Source organism: Malaya genurostris, chromosome 2 (genome assembly GCF_030247185.1).
Source record: "Malaya genurostris strain Urasoe2022 chromosome 2, Malgen_1.1, whole genome shotgun sequence".
Lineage (NCBI taxonomy): Eukaryota > Metazoa > Arthropoda > Insecta > Diptera > Culicidae > Malaya > Malaya genurostris.
The window spans coordinates 193,943,780-193,965,897 of NC_080571.1; the positions used below are offsets into that span (position 1 = coordinate 193,943,780).

The 22,118-nt window shown below is 35.8% G+C and overlaps 1 protein-coding gene across 1 annotated transcript in view; it reads right to left on the reverse strand.

The window, feature by feature from the left end:
- Window positions 1–22,118, reverse strand: part of LOC131433033 (zinc finger protein Elbow) — a 72,803-nt gene that overhangs the window by 1,829 nt on the left and 48,856 nt on the right. The gene's annotated exons all lie outside the window — the stretch shown is intronic.

Here is a 22,118-nt window from a genome sequence, read left to right on the forward strand (position 1 = left end):
ATTGACACAACCGATATTTTTTATTTTATAGATATTTCCGAAGAAATTTATTTTCTCTAAAGTCCTAATTCTTAATATAAACTCATGACTCACGACTCATGAAAATCAAAATTATCATAAACATCATTAAATAGACGGCAACATACATTGAGTGGGTTGTTTTTTTTTAGTCGAAAGAGTTCAGTACGACGCGTTTATCTCAATGAAGTATTAGCAGTTCTGCGCAGTCAAAAGTGTTGCTTAATATGTCGAAAATTAGAAGACGCTGCAAGGTTTTTCTTCTGCTAACAGACGTAAAGTATAGTTTGTATGTTACTACTAGTTCATTGATCGAATTCGAAGATCAACTCGCTGTCACATCCGGTTCTGAAGATATAATAATATCAGAATCAGAAATCAGAACTAATTGGCTCAAGTGGCACGTTCCCCTAGTTACAACTTTCGTGAAGATGGCTGAACCGATTTCAACTAGCTTATGCTCGTTTGAAAACTACTACTGGGTCATTTATCAAGTTCGAAGATGGACTCGCTATTACTTCCGGTTCAAAACCGTTGTATTATAAGTAACTTAACCGACAAACCGTGTATTTTATCTCCCCGCTCAGTTTTCACGGAAGTGGCCGAAAATTTTTTCTCAAACTTGTTTGAGCGCTACTACTAGTTCATTGATCAAGTTCGGTACTAAACGCATATTTCTTCTCTTCGCTCAATTTTCTCGGAAAGGACTAAACTGATATCTTCAAGCTCAGACTCGTTTGAAAGGTACTTTGGAATTGTGAATGAAGTTCGAAGATTGAAGAGAGCCTAAGGCTAAGCCGTTCTTAAAAAAAGTGAACGTATAGAAAAAACCTTTTCTTAATCCATTTAGTGGTGTAAGAATGCCTTTCTTTCGTCTGCTTTTTAATTATGAACAATTTTGTGTTAACTAAGCAGCATTCGCGGGAAATTTTTGTTTTCTGGTTTGAATTGTCAGAAAAGTGTAGCTCAAACACATCAAATGCTTGCTAATGTTTGAGGTGATAATGTTCCAACTGATAAATCATGTGGGGAATGGTTTCGATGTTTCATGAATGGATTAAAGTATTAAAGACAGGCCGAGTCAAACGCAAGAGGAGCTTACAGAATAATTGCAGCCTCTGTACAGTTAAAATCCATGAGAATGATTCAAATGCCAGTCAGTTGGGTGTTTTATGAACTGAAACCGAGAGACATTAAAAGGCGATTTTTCACTTGCAAGCAGCATGTTTTTTTACATCGTTTTGTTACTGGATATTCAACGATAACCCCAAGAAGAAAAAATACTACGCTATGTCCGAACAATTGTTGCCCTCGACCTGCACATCAACACCAAAAACGAATGTTTATGGTTCGAAGTTCATGTTGTGCATTTGGTAGGACCAAAAGAGTGTTGTGTACTATGAGTGTCGTGCATTATGAGAAGAACGGCCGGAATATAAGTAAAGACATGATAATGTTATTCTCCTGTATGACTACGCTCGGCCTTATGTCGTAAAAGTTGTGAAAAATTTTTTTGGAAACACTCAAGTGGGACATTTTCCCGCACCCGCCGTATTCTCCTGACATTGCTTCTTCTGATTACTGGTTGTTCCGACGGATGCAGCACGATCTGGCAGGTCATCGGTTTACTTCTTTCACAAAAATCGAAAACTTGAAACTTGGATCATCTCAAAACACGAGACATTTATTTGAGATGGAATTCGAAAATTTCCTGAGAGGTAAGAAAAAGTAATAACTAGTGATGGACAATTCTTTGATTAATCTTAAAATCCTTTGATTTTTAAATAAATGCATTGACCCAAAAAACGTACTTCCAATACATGCTGTGACAAAAATTGATTAAAAATCAAATCACAAAACATGTTTTAGGCAGCTGATTCAACAATAATACCATGTATCAAGGATGGCTTTTATCGTATCAAAGAACGCTCACTGGCAACTCTTCACACGATTGAATCAGTGCCATCAAAGAGAGACGGATATCATCGCAACAACAAAAACCCGGCATGGCTCATTTAACATAGAATCGACACCAGTGCGAGAGCGAATTTCTCTCGATGACATTTCTGAGAATCAAAGGTTAGCATGCTGCTGTGGGGATCCTCTCTGAAGCAACAAACGGTCGTTTATTCTTGTTTCGCGATCCGATTCTATACAAGCAGTTGATAATTGCGATAGAATCATTTTACTATTGCCGCTTATTCTAACTATGTGCATATAACCTTTGTATAAGTTGTGTCTATGAAAATGTCTGTGAATGCTCCACACAAGGGTTTTGAAATATTGCAACCTAGTATGAGAATCATCAAGTTGAATCATCGATTCGATTTTCTGCGATGATTGTCAACTTGCGATTCTCTCTTAGGGAATTCCACACAGCAACGATCATTATCAGACTGTGAATTTTTTTAAGGGCCGTGAAATACTCAGAGTATGAAGTGAAGCGAAGAAATATAGCAAAATTCTCTCACGGTTCATGCATTGAGAGACTCGAGTTCTTGTAGCACTGTTACACCGCTAGGTGGATTAAAACTGGTTTTCTATATATGTTTTGTATCAAATACGGTAGTGTTTTTAATTCACCAATATTTCTCGGAGATGCCTGAGTTGACTTCGGAAGAATTAGACAGCTTTGAAAGCTATTGTTAGAATATTTGACAAGCTCACAATACCAATGGCCCAAGATAGGATTTTTTTTTATTTAAAAGATATTTTTATTCATGCCTGTTTGCGTACAAGCTTTACGTGGCCGATTGAGCCCATTTTTTAAATAATTTTTTTTGAGTTTTATCTCGTTGTTCACCCTTTTTTTAGGGGGAGAGGAGCTTCCATTTGCTTCCTGGGATGATTGAGGGGCACTTCGTTCGTGATTCGTCTCGTCATCCATTGCCGCATCGATGGAATTGTTGTCGATTTCCGTCTTCTTTTCGTTGCTAGTTGCTGTAGATGCACCTTGTTGTACATTGATTGCAGTTGCTGGTTGGTTGGATGGTAAGTTGTTAACTGTAGCTGGTGTACTTTGTTCTATAGGGGATGATGATGGATTCGTTGAAGGGTTGGTGGCTTCATTGTTGTTGGTGGCTGTCACAGGTGTACTGGGGTTGCTTGGGGTTGGTGTGAAGGAAGCACCGTTGTCCTTTGGTGTAGTTGTCTCCTTGTACAGTTTATCACATGGCTTACCGTAGTGAACAGCTTTTTGGCAATATTGACATGTGGCCATCTGATTGTTATAGGTAACAAGTGATTTGAACGGAATTCTTGTTTCCTGACCAAAAGTCACATAAGAAGGTGTAGGCCTCCTCAAGCGCATGCGTAACAAACGTACGCCATTTAGAATACCGGGGAAAAAGTTCTTTTCTTTTTCGATAGAGAGAATCTCTCCGTATTGGGACATAGTTTTGTGAATATAAGGATCGATGACGCTTGAGGGAAGATCATGCACACGCACTTCTATAGCACTATCTTCCATATATACTGGAATGTTGTACTTAATGTTCTCGTGCTCCACATAGTGCACATTGGTATTGTCTTGTGCGAATTGAATTGCATCCAATTCTTTATAAAACTGGATGTGAACAACATTATTTATCTTATTGAATTGAAGTAAATACACACGTTTAATGTCAAGATGCATTTGCTCCTTAAGCAAACCTTCAAGTTCTCGTATCGAAGGTCGAATTTTGCACTGCTTAAAGTCAACAACAATTGTATTCTTTCGTGTCGGCGGTAGCTTTTGTTCGTTTGTGCTGTACTTGGTTTCTTCCGTCCCGAACGTAAGCGGTTTTGTTATATCGACTGACTTGGATGAGATGTGAAAGCGAACTGAAGATAGATAGGATTTTATAAATGTTTTAATGAGACTATTTAAATGGTAAGAGAAAGGTATTATAACAACAATAGGTGGATTGCAAAGGATTTTTTAATTTCATATGGATTTGGCCCTCGGTTCTAGAATTACAGGAAAATGAGTGAAAAAACTGAAAGCTCGATAGTTTGCAAAAGCTCAGAAATAATAAGTAAATTCCACTAGTTCACAGGTCTTGTAAGTTGATGATCACACAAACCCGTGATGGGAAAATGTCTGTATGTATATGTTTGTGTGCACATTTCAAAGATTTTTTACCACTCAATTTTCTGGGAGATGGCTGAATCGATTTCAACAAGCTTAGGCTCGTTGAAAATTGATTGAGTCATTGATAAAGTTCGAAGAACACATGGCTTACACTTCCGGTATAAGTGATATAGCCGACAAAACGCACTTTATTTCTTACCATTCAATGGTCTCAGAAATTACGCAACCGAGTAATGATCGAGTTCAAATGTATTATTCCTGAAACTTTTAATTTCGAGAATGTTGTCGGCTATGCAACGTAAGCGCTGAAGAATTGGGGTCAGAAACTCCTGATGAAAAAATTGTGACACAATTAGAGTGTTTGGATTACGAGAGAAAGGTATTATCTCACCACTGGGTGGATTAAAACAAATTTCAAACTATCGTATAAAACGACGATGCAAAAAAGAGATATTTTTTTTAATTGTGCTCAAAAGGCCATATTAGTTGCTGGCGATACGAGCTGACTACGGATTTACCGGTGGCCGAGACCCGATTTCAGAAGTACCAGAAATAGCGGTAAACACTCCCAAAAGAAACTCATTTAATTTTCTCCGAGTTGGCGATCGTGTGAACGGGAAGACGACTTTTTTACAACCCTGATTTGAAGATTTTCAATAAGTCCAAAATTTGGTTTCTTATAATCCCTTAAATTCTTGTTTGTTTCGTTTCTTTTTCTGTTCCTGAACAATAAAACAAAGAGAATTCATAATTTTTTTTAGCGTTTCATTGCGTGATAAATTTACTCGGTAACAAATACAGGAATTTTGTTTGCTAACAACGTCACTATTTCGGCTGTTAACGTTACGTGACAGTTCTATTAAACACCAATGTGAATCACAAAGTAATTATCAGATCGTCGTTTTTAAAAGAAAAAGATCAATGGAAAACGTCAGTACATAATCAGTAAGCTTGCATGTATCCATAAGTAATTACCATTCATTCGTTTCATTCACACTTCTCAATACACACGGGTCTAAGTTCTTCCTCTGACAAGAATAAGTAGTAAAGTTGGGTAGTTGTTCATAATGTAAACACAAATCATTTGAAACAGATATATTTTATTCCTGCTTTTTGCGGTCCATTTCATCTCACATTATGCGGCCTGTCTTTCGGAATAATATACACAAAACAAGGCGAAACCGAGTCGTATGAAAGGAAATGACGGGCTGCCTGAAGATAGAAGCGAATAAGACGCGTAAAGCTGGTGGCGGATGATCAAAGGCTGGATCGCCGAGTAAACAAATGCGATTCATCTGCACTTTTGGCTTCGACGCGAACTGGGTACTACAAGTAGAATGGCTGCGATGGTTTGGTTAGTCGTGTACAGCCCACTGGCTTGGATGAATCGACTGACTGACGGTGCGTACAAGTGGGCAGACCAACGAAAGCGCGTTAGGGAGCAAATGGAATGATGAGTGATGAAGCAAAAGGGAAACGCCGCACTTCCAGACCACAGACAGACCGCCCGGGAGCATAAAGGTGCCGACTCTGCCACCGACAACACCATCAACGCCGTTCTCTCTCTCTCTCACATACACACGGCATTTCACTTTCAACACCGATTAACCTTTGCCGCCAAATGGTGCGATTGATATGCGCTTTATAAACATCGTAATACAAACTTGACAGCTACCGTTGGTTTCCATTCAGCTCCACTGTCGGTCTTGTTCGGGAAAGATTAATTGGGAGCTGACGAATGGACAGAAAGATCGTTCCAAGTCGACAGTGATGAAAGCAAGCTAAATTGATTTATATAAAACAAGTTAGTTGAGAAGGTTTACCTAAACATGGTATAAACTGTGAGTAGGGCATAACTATAAAACTTTTGATCTTTTATTCGAATAACTTTTGTAACTGAAATCGTTCTACCAGTATCGTTTATATTTTACGAAGGCTCAAAATCTCTTATGAACGGTATAAAAAAATCCGCACTATGGTTTTACAATCCCCATATTCGGTTGTTTTATTTCTTCTCAATGAATATTGTTGTTCCTGTTCATCTCAGCTCCAGTATTCATCTGATATACTGCAACCATTAAATAGAGTGAGATCTGTTTAAGTCATTGGGTCAATTGAGTAATCTGCAACATAACATGACGACTTTACTAAAGAGATGATTATTGGTACAATCAACCTGTACAATAACTAAAATATTTTACGATGGAATTTGTTTTCACGGCTTGTCCATAATAGGCACAACTGTTGACGCAGGACATAAACTTTTGGTCACCTGGAGTTTTAAAATTGTAGACTCAAATGAAAAGTCTTTGGATCTTACACAAAATGTTCGAATTTCGAAGATTAGACTTCTGACTCCGAATGACTTTTTGTTCCGTAAAATTGGTCAGCAAATTCTTCTACTTCGCCGCATTTAGGGTAAAGTAATATGAAGCGTCCTTCCTGACTAGAACGCCCTCCTTCATTTTTAGGCATTCAAGACTGCTAGGCAGTTGTTGCCTGTTGCAAAATATGAATAAGCTGAAAAAATAATTAGGAAGCCACTCGATGTCAGTTTTCGCGTTCAATTTTGTAACATTTTGTTATCAAAAGCTAATAAGCTCTATTCATGATGTAAACGTGAAAGGGTTGTATGCAAGACACGGCCGAACACTATTACATTAAAAATGAAATATTAACAAGATATCCAGCTCTCACATTTCCCGAACAAATCATTGGACACATCCTCTTTTGCGAGCATGGCGCCCTCATGCGAGTCCGCATTTAATCTCGTTCATAGAAGAAGGGGAGAAAAATACAATTGGCATGATATGTTGAATGTGATGCCGTGCGATGGCGTTACTGGACTGTAGTTTGAGTTCGCTCCAAGCTGACATGGTCTGATTCAATTCAGTTTTGATCCCTTTCCACAAATTTTCACATTATTAAGTGTTTGAATAACGTCCTTTAACTAGAAATCTATTATGATGATTTCAATGCTAGTTGAAAGCTCAATTTTAGATACAAGCAACCTAAATATTTAAAACTGTACAAATAAATGATTTTATTTTGTAATATTTTTCGGGAAACGTACAAACTTATTAATTTTATAAACAGTGAATCGATTCAAAAGCAGATTTTATATATTTTTAACGGAAAATGTTGTACCAGTAAACTTAGTAATGGTGTAATTTTATTAATCATTCTTCAAAATCGTCGATAATCTTCGGAAAAAGTCGGTAAATAATATGACAATAATACGAGAAAGAAAACATGTGAAACAGTCGGCACAAAATATTTAGTTACTTACATTGATTTTCGCTTTGGCATATTAGGAATATACGGAATGTATACGCAACAAAATTCCGAAATTTTGTTCATATTGTAACTTGATGTTATTCATAAATTTCGATTCACATTGCATTGCAATATTTTTGTTACACTTAGTCTGGATTTCGTCTACGTCGTTCTTAGAAGCAATATTAGACCAGAAGAAGAATATTATGCTTCGTAAGACTATATCATTTCTAACTATGTCATTGTGTTCAGCCACATTTTGCGTGCCATCGTTTTGTTCGTATGGGAATGGAGATTTTAGTAAGCAACCGATCCGTTGACAAATTAAAACATTTTTAAGTATAGCGCTTCAAATCAGGTCCGAAAAATCTATCGCTGATAATTCTAAATTGGCCTGATAGTTACCGAATAATCAAATAAAATCCTACTATACTATACTGAACACATCGCACACATACAAAAGTGACCATCCAGCGAGCGAATGGATGTGACTTCCAACCACTCACTATTCAAACACCTTCACCGGCCTACGAGGCATGCTCGCTCACAGCCAGTGGTTAACTGAAGCAGAAATGTATTCGGACATATATTTATAGATTTATAGATCCATCAACAAATTACTATAAGCGTTCAAAATTATGACAGAATACGGTTACGCGGTTAGATTCGCATTTTTAAATTCACACCCAGCCTCGTATATTGAAGAGTAAGCAAATGCGACAATCCAACGAGCGAACGCATATACAATCTAGTCATCACTTCACTGGACGAGCTATTTGTTTCATTCACAGTCAAGCATCAACTGAAATCAAGAAACGATTTGCAGCAAACATTTATAGATTCCTATTCACACTACGCAGAATGATGCGGTGTTTTTTATACATGACGCAAAGCCTCCTATGCCGAACAAAAAAATGACGTCAATTTGGTCAGCTGAGATTGGTGGATGAAAACAGTATGCTAACGACGTTGCCTTACACATTTAAGTTAAAAGTTTCCGAATCGATTGGTTGTTAAATTATAACAATCCATCAACAAATGACTGAATTATTAAAGTTCAAAATTATGACAGAAAAAGGGTACGCGGCTGCTTTTTGAACTTTTAATTGACACCCGGCCCCGTATATCGAAGAGTAAGGCATTTTTATGCCAAAACAGGGACCTATATTTGATATATTAGATTTTTCATAACAGTCAATCTGCAGACTTAATGTTCCATTCTCGATTGTGCAGTATGCTCCGTTTTAAAATATTATTTCATAGATTTCTAACGACCATTAAAACAAAATGTAACATTCGGTGGATCGAAAATGTCACTTCTATCAGAATCTTGTGAAACTATGTTTCTCAGCCGTAGTGCAATGAACTACCCACATTCTCGAAGAAAAGATATTAATACGTATATAAATATATGAATATTTTCTTAAGGGGACCCTTTTATAACCATTTACTGTATTACTTGATGACCAAAAAAACTTACTTTTTATTCACTGTTGTCTAATTTCCGGTTCAGCAAGAAAAGAAAGTGGTAAAAAGACTTCGGAATGGAACTAATATTGATTTCTCTCATTTGACCAAATCTGATTACGCAAACTTAGATTGAAAACAAAGATCCTGCAGTCAAGTTGATGTTAATTGAATTTGATCAGTATTCTTTCGGCTTTCAATTCCGGTATTATAGGGTGATACGTGTAAGAACAATTTCGTTTAATTAATGTCGCAATATGGTAGAAAATCTTCAAAATTCTTCACAATTTGTGGAACTTGTTAGATAATGATAACTCACTTACCCGATCAGATGTGATTTTCAAAATAATATCAAATTTTGATTTTATAAATAATAGTTTATTGTTTATGGTCTTCGATAAATAAAAAATTAATATAAAACCTATCTGAATTTGATACAAATTCACTATGGATAGCTGTTAAAATATCAAGATTTTATATAAAACATTGGTATCGATTATGTCTGATCATATCTAAGATTTTTTTATGTAAAATATTATTGTTGCATCTTAATTTGTTTCAAATTGTGTATCGTAAATTGTAGTTATTAAAAAAATCAATTTAATCAAAATCAAACTACAAAATTTGTTGATCAAAGTTTTATATATAAATAAATACCACTATCAAAAAATCAAATTTTGGCGCATTTTAAATCTAATAAATCTATGGGATGGAAAACTTTACATCTTAATTATATATCTGTTTTGGTACAAACATCAAAACGAGCTACTATTCTAATATAATTTTGATATGCGTTTCTGATCGGGGTAGGCCGCACCAATTGCCTGTTTTTCCGTTCAGAAAGTGCCAGACAAAATGGTCAAAACGTATTCGACTGATCAGACTGGTTTCTATAACCTTTCGGTTCTAGAATTAGAAATCTCAAAACTTCATATAAGTGAAGATCAGTCACAAAATCTTCATTTTCACTACTATTTCAATTGGTCTTCTTAGTTGGTGATTCGGAAACTTCAATTTAACTCTTTTGGTCTCCGAATTATGCACGGAGAGAAATCCGTTACTGCTGTCATGATTCGAAAATCATGAAACCAATCATTTTAACTTCTCATGAAACCATGAGCAAGAAGTCTTCTCCCATGAAAATTAATCATGATCCGAAAATGCGTTACTTGAGGAATGTATTTCTTTTAAAGCTCGTAACTCCAATTTTCTATCCGGATATCACTTTGAACCCTCTGCCTCAAGTGATGTGATGGATTGTTTAATAGATTAATGATAAGACAAAAAGCAGACATTGAAAAGTATGAACTACTGAGAATTTTTACTTGATCCTGAGGCATATACAGTTTATAATTGTGTTGGTTTACCAGCCGGCTGACAGAGAATTGACAACATAAACATAATGAACCGAAAATTGACATCCGAAGTTTTACATTTTGTATGAATATATCTGAATGTATTCTTACATATTCGATGTGACTGTTGTTGTTAAAATAATATTCCGAGAGATAACGTAAACCAAAAAATAATTAGGACTGTAAATTAGGAGCACCATCTAACGAAAATAAGATTTTTTTTTGTTCAACCAGTTTGATTAATTTGTTTCATAGACATAAGAACACAAGCTGCATTGATTCACCTAAATATTTCAAATAAGACGATTTTGCAAACGATGTTTTGAAAACGAAAAAGGAAAATTCGATCCGCGGTATTTGCAAGAGTTCAACATAGAGTATCTTTTTAAGAGGTTTGATTCACACGTGTATTTTCATGCAGTTCGTTTATGTTTTCCAAATTCTGAAACAAAAAAAATCAAATCTGGAGCAATCAACGCAAGTAAAAACGTTATTTTAGGTGTCGTGGTTGTTCAAAACCATATTTAAATTGTTGATGCTTCAGATTAAAAGAATTTCGTTGTGTTTTTCACTGTTTTGCTATTCAAATGTCTATTATTTGAGACATTAGTTGAAATCGTATAACCAATACGCCACACACTTTTTACACCATTCCATTTAATTCATATTTAAAATCTTCATATTTGAAAACATAACGCCTGAATTTATGTTGCAAAGATTACCATCGTAGCAGAAACACGCCTGAAGTTATACCCAACAACGTCAAATGCGTTACGCTAAATTTCAACGAAATCAGTCAAAATGGATCATGATTCGAGAACTTTTAATCATGGTATATTATCATAACATAAAAAAATACACTTTTCCCCAAATCATGACTCGTTGTGCTCATTTCTTGAATCGGAATTTTTCCCGTGTGGTTCCGGAAGCCTCGAAAGCAGTTCTGAAAAGTCTCCAGAATGGAGCTCATATCGAGATCTCAGAGAGCGCTTGATCGATTCTGCTAAAATGTCACTTTGTTCTAGAGATGGGCAATTCGTTCGCGAACGGTTCAAAAGAACTAGTTCTTTTGAAAAAATGAACGAGCTATAGTTCTTTTTCGAGAACGGCAGTTCCTCAGTTCAAAGTCGAGGGATCTTTTTTTTGTTTTATGAACTCGCTCTACCTTTTTTCAAGAACGGTACTAATAAGAAAGTTTCCTGACGAAACCTCAGTTCTACTTCGAGGGACCTTTTTTTCATCGTTTAAGCTTGCAAAAGTAAGTTCTCGTTTAGTCTTTGAACAAACAAACCAACTATGAATAGAACGAACGAACGGCTCTGAAGAACTAGTTCTTTCAACAGAACTCTGCATCACTGAACGGTTCTTTCAAACGAACTGTTTTGCCCATCTCTACTTTGTTCCTTTCCTCGCCGAATAACGCCATTTATCCAGAAGTGAATCTCGTTGACAACTGTTGTTGTCAACGTGTGTTGATGTTCCTAGACAAAGATGGCCTACCACTTCATGGCTCTTCAACTGTACTGGCAGGAACGAAACAATTATGTTGTTTGATGAAGGGCAACAGTGTTTATCCAGATACTCCTGCACATAAATTTCCTGGTTGATGATTCCGGCCACTATGTAAATGACACTTTCTAAGCTACAGGAAAAGATAGAATGACAAACAAGATATTGATATGCTACCTTCGACAGTTTGATGTGTTTGTAAATCTTTGCCACTCTTCCTCTTTCAGCTTCCGAATAATGTTCCTGAATAGGAAGTCTGTTTAAAGGTAGGTTTCTGATCGACTTGTTTAGTTTTAAATTACTAATTAGAGTCTCCAATTTCACAATTAAAGTGCAAATGACAAAATAAAATAGTGTGCATGATGCTACATACATCTTTACAATCATTTAGAAGTATTTTCTAGAAGCGCCGTTAATTTAGTTATACGAAATTTTCAAAACAGGTCTAGAAACTAATTATAGTCATAAAAAATATTCATATTTGTTATTTTTTGCCTTTCTCATATAGAAAGGTTATGCAATCGCTGTGAAAACCGACTTTTCCGACCGACGACTTTCAATTTTCTCAGAGATGACTGAACTGATTTTCACAAACATAGGCTAAAAGGTTTTATGGCCTCATACAATTTTCTTGAATTTCATTTGGATCCGACTTCCGGTTTCGGAATGACAAGGAAATATATTCAAATTCACAAAAAAATGAGCACTCAATTTTCTCGAAAATTTCTTAACCGGTCTTAAATTTTTTTAATAAGTCCCCGAAAAGTTGACCCAGATCCGACTTCCGGCTCCGGTATTACAGTGCGATTAGTGAAAATTTTCAATTTCATGAGTATTTTTTCACAAGCGATGGCGAAACGAGGTGCACCTTTTTATAAAACTTACCGCTAAATTCATCTAGATAGTTAGTGAATATATGACACTACTTTGGGACTACTAGTCCTCGGTTTCCGCTTCCGAAAGCACCGATAGTAGTGAAGAAAATGTCCAAAAACGGAACTCACTTCGATTTCGCAGCAACGGTTAAGCCGATTTTCATGAACCATGTTTCAAATTATCTTCAAATATATTGTGCAATTTCATCCTGATCCGACTTCCCGTTCCCAAGTTATAGGGCGATGAGTATCAAAACATTCAAATCGTCATTCAAAATGACGATGCAAAACTAGTACGCGACGGTACGTGCGGCTTTGCTTCGTTCGCAGTGTGCTTTATTCAATTTCGTATAGCGTTGCCACATTGAAAGGGCTAAGTAAAAAAGCGTATATCATTCGACACAGTTCATCGAGCTGAGCAATGTATGTGTCTGTGTGTATGTGTGTGAGTATGTGACAAATATTGTCTCTCATAAAGTAAAAAATCGCGTATTCCTACAGGTTGCTATTGAATTTCACACCGTCATTTAGAGCGACGAAGGGTAAAATTCTTCTAGATTTGGCTTAAAACTGCTTTAATTTGTAGGCTATATTAGTTACTTACTAAACGAACCAATTTCGGCTATACTGGTTCCAAGTTCCCGGTTCCAGAAGTACCGGGAATAGTTCAAACACTCTAAAACGAGACTCACTCCATTTTTTCAGAGATGATTTGATCGATTTCCACAAACAGGCTCAAATGAAATTTGCTATAGTCTTTTAGGTTGCTGTTTAGTTTCATCCTGGTCCGACTTCCGGTTCCAGAACTATAGGGTAAAGTGTGTTAAATCATATAGTGCCACGATTCCAATTAAAGAAAAACTCTTATTAACTTGACATAACTGTTTACAAATAGAAAAGGTTATGTTAGTTTATATCCAACGAAAGTTCTTTATTTTATTCAAGATTGTAAAAAAAAATCTTCACAGAATCTTCTAGTGATATTTTTGAAAATATAAGTAATATGAGAAAGGCATCATTACATCACTATGTGGATTAAAAAAGGTTTTCACATATAGACTCGTCAATCATCTTTGCTGCCATCTGTTTGGTATGCTTGAATTCTTATTACATCGACCATTTCAACGGACCGAGAAAACACATGCGAAATAAAACTAGTCCCAGCACATTCACCAAGTTGTTTGTTAATTTCTCACCAAATAACTTAGTTAATCGTTCTAAGATAACTCAGTTATGCATGTATGAAGCATCATTTTGACTAAATCAAAGCTATATAGACGATGATCAGGCTTTCATAACATGAAAAGAAATTATGTTCGCAAATCATGATCCATTTTTGCTTTTATTTGTACGCTCAACGTTTAACAAACGTCGAAATGCTCTCGATTAAAACTTAATATCCTAATAGGTCAATTTGCAGAGATATTTTGGATGAACCACTTAGTGTTAAAAATCGATTATAACAAAAAACGAAAGTTAGCAGATTGTTAACATAAAACAGTTACAATGCAAACAGTATTTACTTATCTAGTGTACAATGCGAAATATCTAGGCACCGTTTGTTTATTGAGCGTTTCATGTAAAAAATTGTACAAAACTTGAAACGCTTTATTGAGTAAAGGAAATGAAAATCTAACTTTCATTGCCTTGTTCGAACACGTATCGAACATCGAAACTCAATTACTGTCTAACTGAGGGTCAGATATTTCTATCTATCGAGTCGTGTTCATACTCTTGTTCAATGAAAATTTTCCAACTCAACAGTAGCTCGTTGGTTACACTCCAGTCCATCAGCATTCACAAAGTGCAATCGATTTCCGATCGCATTGAGTTGTGTGTTCTACATCAAGTTCACAAACAACGAACAGCTTGAGTCAGGAGCGATAAAAATTACATCACTTGTTGATAGACGAATGATTTATGTTTTCCTTCCAACCCAATTGTAGAGCTGAAATCGCTCAACTGCCCCAACGGGGCAATGTTGTTTATTTCTCTTTCGAATAAATCATAACCGATATTTCACGGTTCACCGGGTTGATTTCCTTTAATCTATCGAGCGAAAACCACAGCCGACCCAACAAATCTTTCCACGGTTTATCGCACGTCAGTTTCATTTGCTTTTAAGGTGGATTTTCCGCTCTCCTGCCAATAGATGTGTAATAAAGCTGCTGTGTTGCATCGTGAGTGAGTGACGGTGTTTACACGAATGCAAAATTCTTCTGAATTTAAGCCGCTAACAAACTCACATACACACACGTGCTTTCCGAACCTTAAAATTAACAAGTCGTAAATTTTATGCCTTATAATGAAGCATTGGACTGCGTTTTCCTGCGTTTTATTTCCCCATAAAACAGCAGAAAGTTTATGAAATGGTACAATAATCATAAATGAAAGATTCGTGCCTCGCCGGTACAAATGAGGCGAAGAGAGATGAAAGTGGAAAAACCGGCCCTGTGTGGGCGGGTCGTTTGATCTATCGGCTCCAATTACGTAAACTAATTAACTTTCATCGAAATAGAACGCACCGCCAAGTAACTAGTCTAGCTTCCACTACGGTTTGGGCATGAATGGAATGGAACAGCTCAAATTGATGGTATGTTTTGTGTACAAACAATCTCGTTCATGCTGTTTCTTAAAATCCCATGATGGTGTTGACGGAACAGGGGTTTGTTTTGCTTACATTATTCAGTTTTCAGGGCTCCTACTACCACTGAGCGGATCTTCACGTAAATTATTACACCGCGTCAGGTGTGGATAAAGGAGGCTTTTCTTGTAGCGTCATTTTGATTTTGTGAAACACGGTCAAACATTCAACGAGGAGTTTACATGACGGACTATCAGCGCACACTAATTGTATGCCGGAGAAGGCGAAGTTTCGACGTAATTGTGACTCGATTCCAAGTTAGGCACTCTATCTTGCCTTGCTTTGTTTGGTAGCAAATCAGCAATCAATCATACTCAAGCAAGATTTTCACGCTAACTTGTCTTACTGCGTTTCTTATTCGAGTGATTTCATAGCAACGGTCACATGATCTTTAGTGACTGAGCATCACGATACGTACCTTTTAAAGTATGAAAAAAAAACGGTTGCTGTGAAATGTAAGCCGTAAACATTTCTGTTGGCAAAATAGGTATGCATCGGATCGACTATTGGGAACACTTGTGGCGGTAAGATGTTTCTTTGGACATTTATATGATTGCTACTACATCCCGTTAAGGCTAAATGATTTTTTGCGCACAAAACAGTGAAACAGTGTTTCTGACGATATAGCAGGGGGAGTCTATTGGAATTGGAATCCCCTACTATACCAGAACACTGACTGAATCTTCGTTTAATTCAATTTATTTTTATGTCTGATACATACCTACATTTTTATTTCAAAATCGAAAAACTCTATCGTCGAATTTAGGAGATTCCCATGAAGACGTAATAATAACACCCGATACTATATGTTGATTAGTTCGAATGACAAATGAGACCTCATATCATTGTATAAATCATTATGTAAATATAGAAGTCTGCAGTCAGTTAGTCAGTCGCCGTATCAGGATTTCAACTAAGTAGCGCTGTTCACTGCCCAATCCATTACTGAAACGAACCGAAAGGTTATACGGTTAAATTCTTCTTTCAGCTGTCATCGTAAAGTTAATTTATGACTTATGAAAATAAAAATATAATAACGAAAACAAGATTTACGTCGGTCGTGAAACACCTTGAATTATACATATCTGAAACCCGCCACACAAACTGGAAGCGCTGGCCAGTCACATTCACAGCCTGCTTCGCCCATATAGCGTTTGTGGTGAGCTGTATGGAAGAACTCCGCCTGCTTTGACATGATCTCCTTCGATCCGATGCATTCGGTTGCATGCATTGGATTACTGCACGTTATGCCCGTATCATGACTTAAATTGGATGCTAATTAATTCAGCACTACGTTCCATTCCGTTGCCCTACGGCGGGTGAGTTCAACATAAATGCCGCTTGTATCAGTATCTACCTATAATGATCATAAAAATCTAGTTACGTTAATTGACACATTTTGATTGATACGTTTCGTGTGTAATTCAATTAATGTGCAGACCAGCAGCTATGAAGTTTTTTTCCCTCTATTCCTAGGCTTCTTGTCATTAATGTCATTATGGCAATTGAGAGTTTATCCACTGCACATGCACGTAAATGTAGGCCCTTCACATGGATCTGATTGACATTACATTTCAAAAGCCTTTTTAGTTACATAGTCTGTCAGTACTGCCAACTGCAGTAAATCAGCAGCGCACGTATTTTTCATCACGGCGTGCTACACTGATGATGATAATATCGCGCGGTTTGTTTCATACCTAATTTGCCACCATGAACCGAAAGAGGAAATGTTTAACACGATCGGTACTACCAGTATAGGGGTATCCGGACTTCGAGGAGGCAATGCCTGTTTTCAATAACTCACTCATTGTAAGTAGATCGGAGTGGATCGCGATTTCCTTCTTGGAATTCCATTTCAGCATATCGGATAATGTTTAAATTGTAGCCACGGCGATTCATAGAATTTATTATTATTATTATTTTATTATTATTATTATTATTATTATTGTTATTATTATTATTATTACTGTTATTGTTATTATTATTATTATTATTATTATTATTATTATTATTATTATTATTATTATTATTATTATTATTATTATTATTATTATTATTATTATTATTATTATTAAAATGATTATGGTTGTTTTGTTTCACTCCGGTTTTAACCATTGGAAGTCATTTTACAAGGGGAAAACTTAGAGTTATTTAAATTTTGTGAAATAATTCACATAGAATGCTACAGTCAACAATTATCAATTTAAATAATGTGTTGTTCGAAAAACGGCTGGAATAAGAAGACATGGCAATGTAATTTTGCAACACAAAAATACATACCGCTAAACAAGTGAAAAAAAACCTGTTTTAATCCACCTAGTGTAATGATGCCTTTCTCATGTACATATGATATTGTGGCATTCAATTCTAAATTTTTCTCTTCGATTTTTGAAAGAAACCAAGAGATTGTTTATGCATAACATACAGAATAAAACAGTGCTTTGATTGCGTAAGTCATCCTTAAGAAAAGGATATGGAACCCAAGAACCGGTATAATCTAAGTTGGTTCGTACGGCCACCAACTGTTAACATGACACACAAACTCTTCTCGAAAAGTGAGTGAAAGCCATTTTGGTATATATGACCACTCTTTACGGTACCTCCGGAACCGGATACCGGGAACCAGGATAGCCGGAATCGGTTTGTTTAGATGCCTACTGATAATGACTATCGATTTGTGTAGTTTTGAAACCAGTTTAGAAATTTTTTTACGTTTTTTGTTTCGCCGGTTTAAGTGACGGTGTACAATATTGAACATACTTTACCCTATAATTCCGGAACCGGATGAAATTCAGGAACTCCGTATGGGACCACGAGACCTTTCATTTGAATCTAAGTTTGTTAAAATCGGTTCAGCCATCTCCGAGAAAACCTAGTGAGATTATTTGAAACATACACACACACACACACATACATACACACACAGACATTGCTCAGCTCGATGAACTGAGTCGAATGGTATATGACACTTGGCCCTCCGGGCCAATTTTCACTAGTCGGTTTTTCAAGTGATTGCATAACCTTTCTATATGAGAAAGGCAAAAAACACTCAAAAAATCTAATCGGAAAATATCATCGCACCCACTACACTCTCCAGATCTAGCCTCGTTTGACCAACACTCATCTGTATCGATGACTCTTTGAATGGTTTGACTCGCATGAAATGAAAGTTTTTCTTTATGATATTCATTATTATCCTGAACGATGGACAAAATGTTAATTACTATTATGTCGTTTACTCAATCTCGTCCTTAACCCATAATGGTCATTTACTGGGGTGGTGAAATGTATAGAATACAAAGTCAACTTTTGGATAAAAAAAAATTCCTGAAAATTGGTTGTTTTCTTTATAAAAAATAAGGCTGTAACCACTAGTATGAGTTGAGTATTGAAGTAAAAATATTGGTTTATGTCCTAAAAAGTTTGGAATTATTCCCTCGTGATACCATGCTTGAGAGAAATAGATTACATGAGTTAAGATAAGTGAGACTACCCTTATTAATTTCTGTTGATGAAAGAACTGGAGTTTTGATTGCATGATTATTTTCATAGTTTGTCCAGCAAAAAGTTCAGTAGAAAAATAAATCAGGAGTAACCATTTTCAGGAACTTTGACTGTAGCTTTAACTATAATTTTATATAGGGTTTCGTGTATTAGGCAACAGTTCTAAAATTACCAAACTGGAAAATTTATGATAGTTTAAATAAGCGAGAAAAATAAAAAAAATATCATAGATCTGAGCACATTTAAATAATTTACACGATAAACAGGAAGAAATATATAAAATTTGTTTCAATCCACCTAGTGGTGTAATGGCGCCTATCTCATATTACTCAAATTTTCATGAATTTCGTTAGAGTATTCTTCTCAAAAAATCTGAAACTTGAATAAAAGTTGAAAAATTCATTTGGGAATAAACTAACATAGCCTTTTCCATAGGTAAATGGTTATAAGTCAAATTTAGAAGAATTTTTCCTTTGTTTGCATCGTCGCTCTAAATGACGGTTGGCAATTTTTAACACAGCTTGTAACTCCAGAACCGGAAGAAGAATAGGAATAAAATTCAATAGCGTTCTATGGAAAAGTGTGACGTTTCATATGAATCTATGTTTGTGCGGTTCAGCCATCTATGAGAAAATCAAGTGCATATTTTGTCACACATGCACACACAGACATTTTGAGATCTCGACGAACTGATTAGAATAATATATGACCCCGGTGAACGACCAAAAGGTTAAAGTCGGGGTAAAATGAATGATATTAATAATAATAATAATATATGACACTCGTCTCTCTTGGCTCAAATCTCGGTTTGCATTGTGATTGCATATCCTTTCTATAAGAGTCAGGAAAATCCTCTTCTCAATCCAACTAGTGGTGTTATAATGCATTTCTCTTGCCATTTAAATAATCTCATTAAAATATTTTCATCATTATGTCTTTGGAACAAAAAGTGGCCGCTATTAGTATTGTGAACTTATCGAAAAACCTAATAGTAGCATTCAAACGCATTTAAGATTTTCGAAATCGATTTGGCCATCAAGAAATGTCATACCATATCCAACAGAGATCGTAATTTGGTTTTGGAACTCGATAAAATAATCAATATTCTGTTATCACCGAAGAAATTACATCATGCTTGAATTTACGTCAACCGTGAGTTTCATTTTTTCTAAGAATGTAAATAACACTGTCGAGTTTTCCAGCAATTCCACAGTTTTTTTTTTTTAAATCAAAGAAAGCAATGAAATTTTTCCACATTTCTTGGGGTTTATTTAAGTACAGAAAAGTTTCCAAAGCAATCTAAATTATTATTATTAATTTATCGTCTACTTATATCCGGTTTAGCAATCTAAATTCTTTACGTTTGTGTTGTATTTTGGATCTATTGTGATGCTCTTTTTATGTGTATCAACCGAGGTGTAAATCTATATAATGTCGTACTGTGTATAGTTGTTGCAGATTAAGGCCATCGTCCAAGTACCATGCGCGCGGGTGGTATTAGGAAATTTTCGATGGAAATTTTGAAAAATTTAGCAAAACCAAAAACATACAGACCTTTGATCACAAAAAACTTTCATATTGCATAGCTATTTTGGATAACACTCGGAAAATCCTCCGAATTTTTAAGCCACTTTTGCCCTGCAGATAGATAAAAGTTTCTCAGAGGTCTGTATGTTTTTGGTTTTGGCAAATTTTTCAAAATTTCCATAAAAAATTTCCTAAAACTACCCGCACGTATGGTACTTGGACGATGGCCTTGAACAAACTTTGCTTAGAGAAAAACGTGTTCAAAAGTTAAGCCGGCCCAACATGCTTTTTATATCCTATACCAGTTACATTTCAATTACTTCAAATCACAAATAACTTATGTACATGTTGTTGAAAATTTTAATGAAACGATTGTTTTATCCGTCACACTATAGAGGACCGTACGTACTTACATTTTTATGGGGTAGAGTTGCGTTGATATTAAAAAGATTGTAATGTTTAATCTATTCTTCAAAGCGGTTTGTTTAGAATACCTAGATCAACTATTTTTTTTATCTAAATGGGACATTGTTCGATGATCCACACTGATATCCTCATCCTTCTTCGTAGCGACAACTTTTGACGTGAATACATGCAAAAAACTATGAAATTCACAGGAGACCGTTCGAGGTGCAGATACCTTAAAATTTACTACGATCATTTTCAAGTCCCGTTTCATAAATCTTTTAATGCCCTCAATCAAAACACTAATTTTGTGTTCACTCAAGGGTTTAGGTACGTCGTGGGTAACCAGTTTGTGTAAAGTGCACATAACTTTTTAAATATTTTTTTACGTTTCATTGTATTAGAAAATCATGTTGAACTGCTCACTGATCAACATAATCTGCAAGCAGGCATTAAGCTAATGTTTTTTTTTGCTAAATACGCATTTGCACCGATTTAGTTGATCCGCGATATGTTATTAGCCGTTCAACATAGTCCACCAATGCACTGATGAATCGAGGACGAAATGTGAGATTTTTTTGTTCATTTGTCTATTGAAATAAATCACCTTGCTTTTTCAGTACACAGTAAAAAGTTACAGATTTATTTTCTATGATAAAGATTTTAATCGTTTTGATCGATACTGTATTCTGGACTTCCATTTAAGTAATACGTGAAATGTTTTGATGGTTTTTGAAAAAAATCATCAAAATATCGATAATTAATCTCATTTGATTAGAATAGTTGAACAAACATCAGCAAGAGAGCAGAAAGAAGCAAATATTTACTGTGTGTGAGATTACTCTGTTAACTTGGGCTTTTTAGTAACTGAAACAGTCCAAAATCGTTCGAGTCACACTGACACAGATTCTACGATTGCCTGTAACAGCCAGTAGCGGTAGGTAAATGAGCTTGGTGTGAACGTCGTGTGAAATGGATAAATCGATCCCGGCCGCGAACGGAGGAAACATAATCCGCACAAAAGCGCAATATCAATAACACACAATACATTAACCACTCGATATTGTCTGCTTTGCGGACAGTGCATAAAGCACCAGCGCCATTCTCCGTAACACCGTGAGTGTGCTCAAAAGCGACAAAGACCCTTTGCATACAAAAGCCATAAAACATCGCATTTAAATAATATATACGGTCGTAATTTATTGATAATAGCTTTTAATGTGGCGTATTCAACGGTAGAAAACTGCAATATATTAATAGATTTTATTGAAATCTCTGCTGTATAAATTATTGGATAAACGATACTGGCGAGGAGGCTTCCGGAGAAGTATAGAGGGCAAGTCCATATTGAAGCTATACTTCGGACCGACGCGGATCAGATGAATAATAGCCTGTAATTGTGATCGTGGCGTTCATTTCTGCATCCGCCGCGCAATCTTTCAGTAATCGCAATTATTTCCACGCTT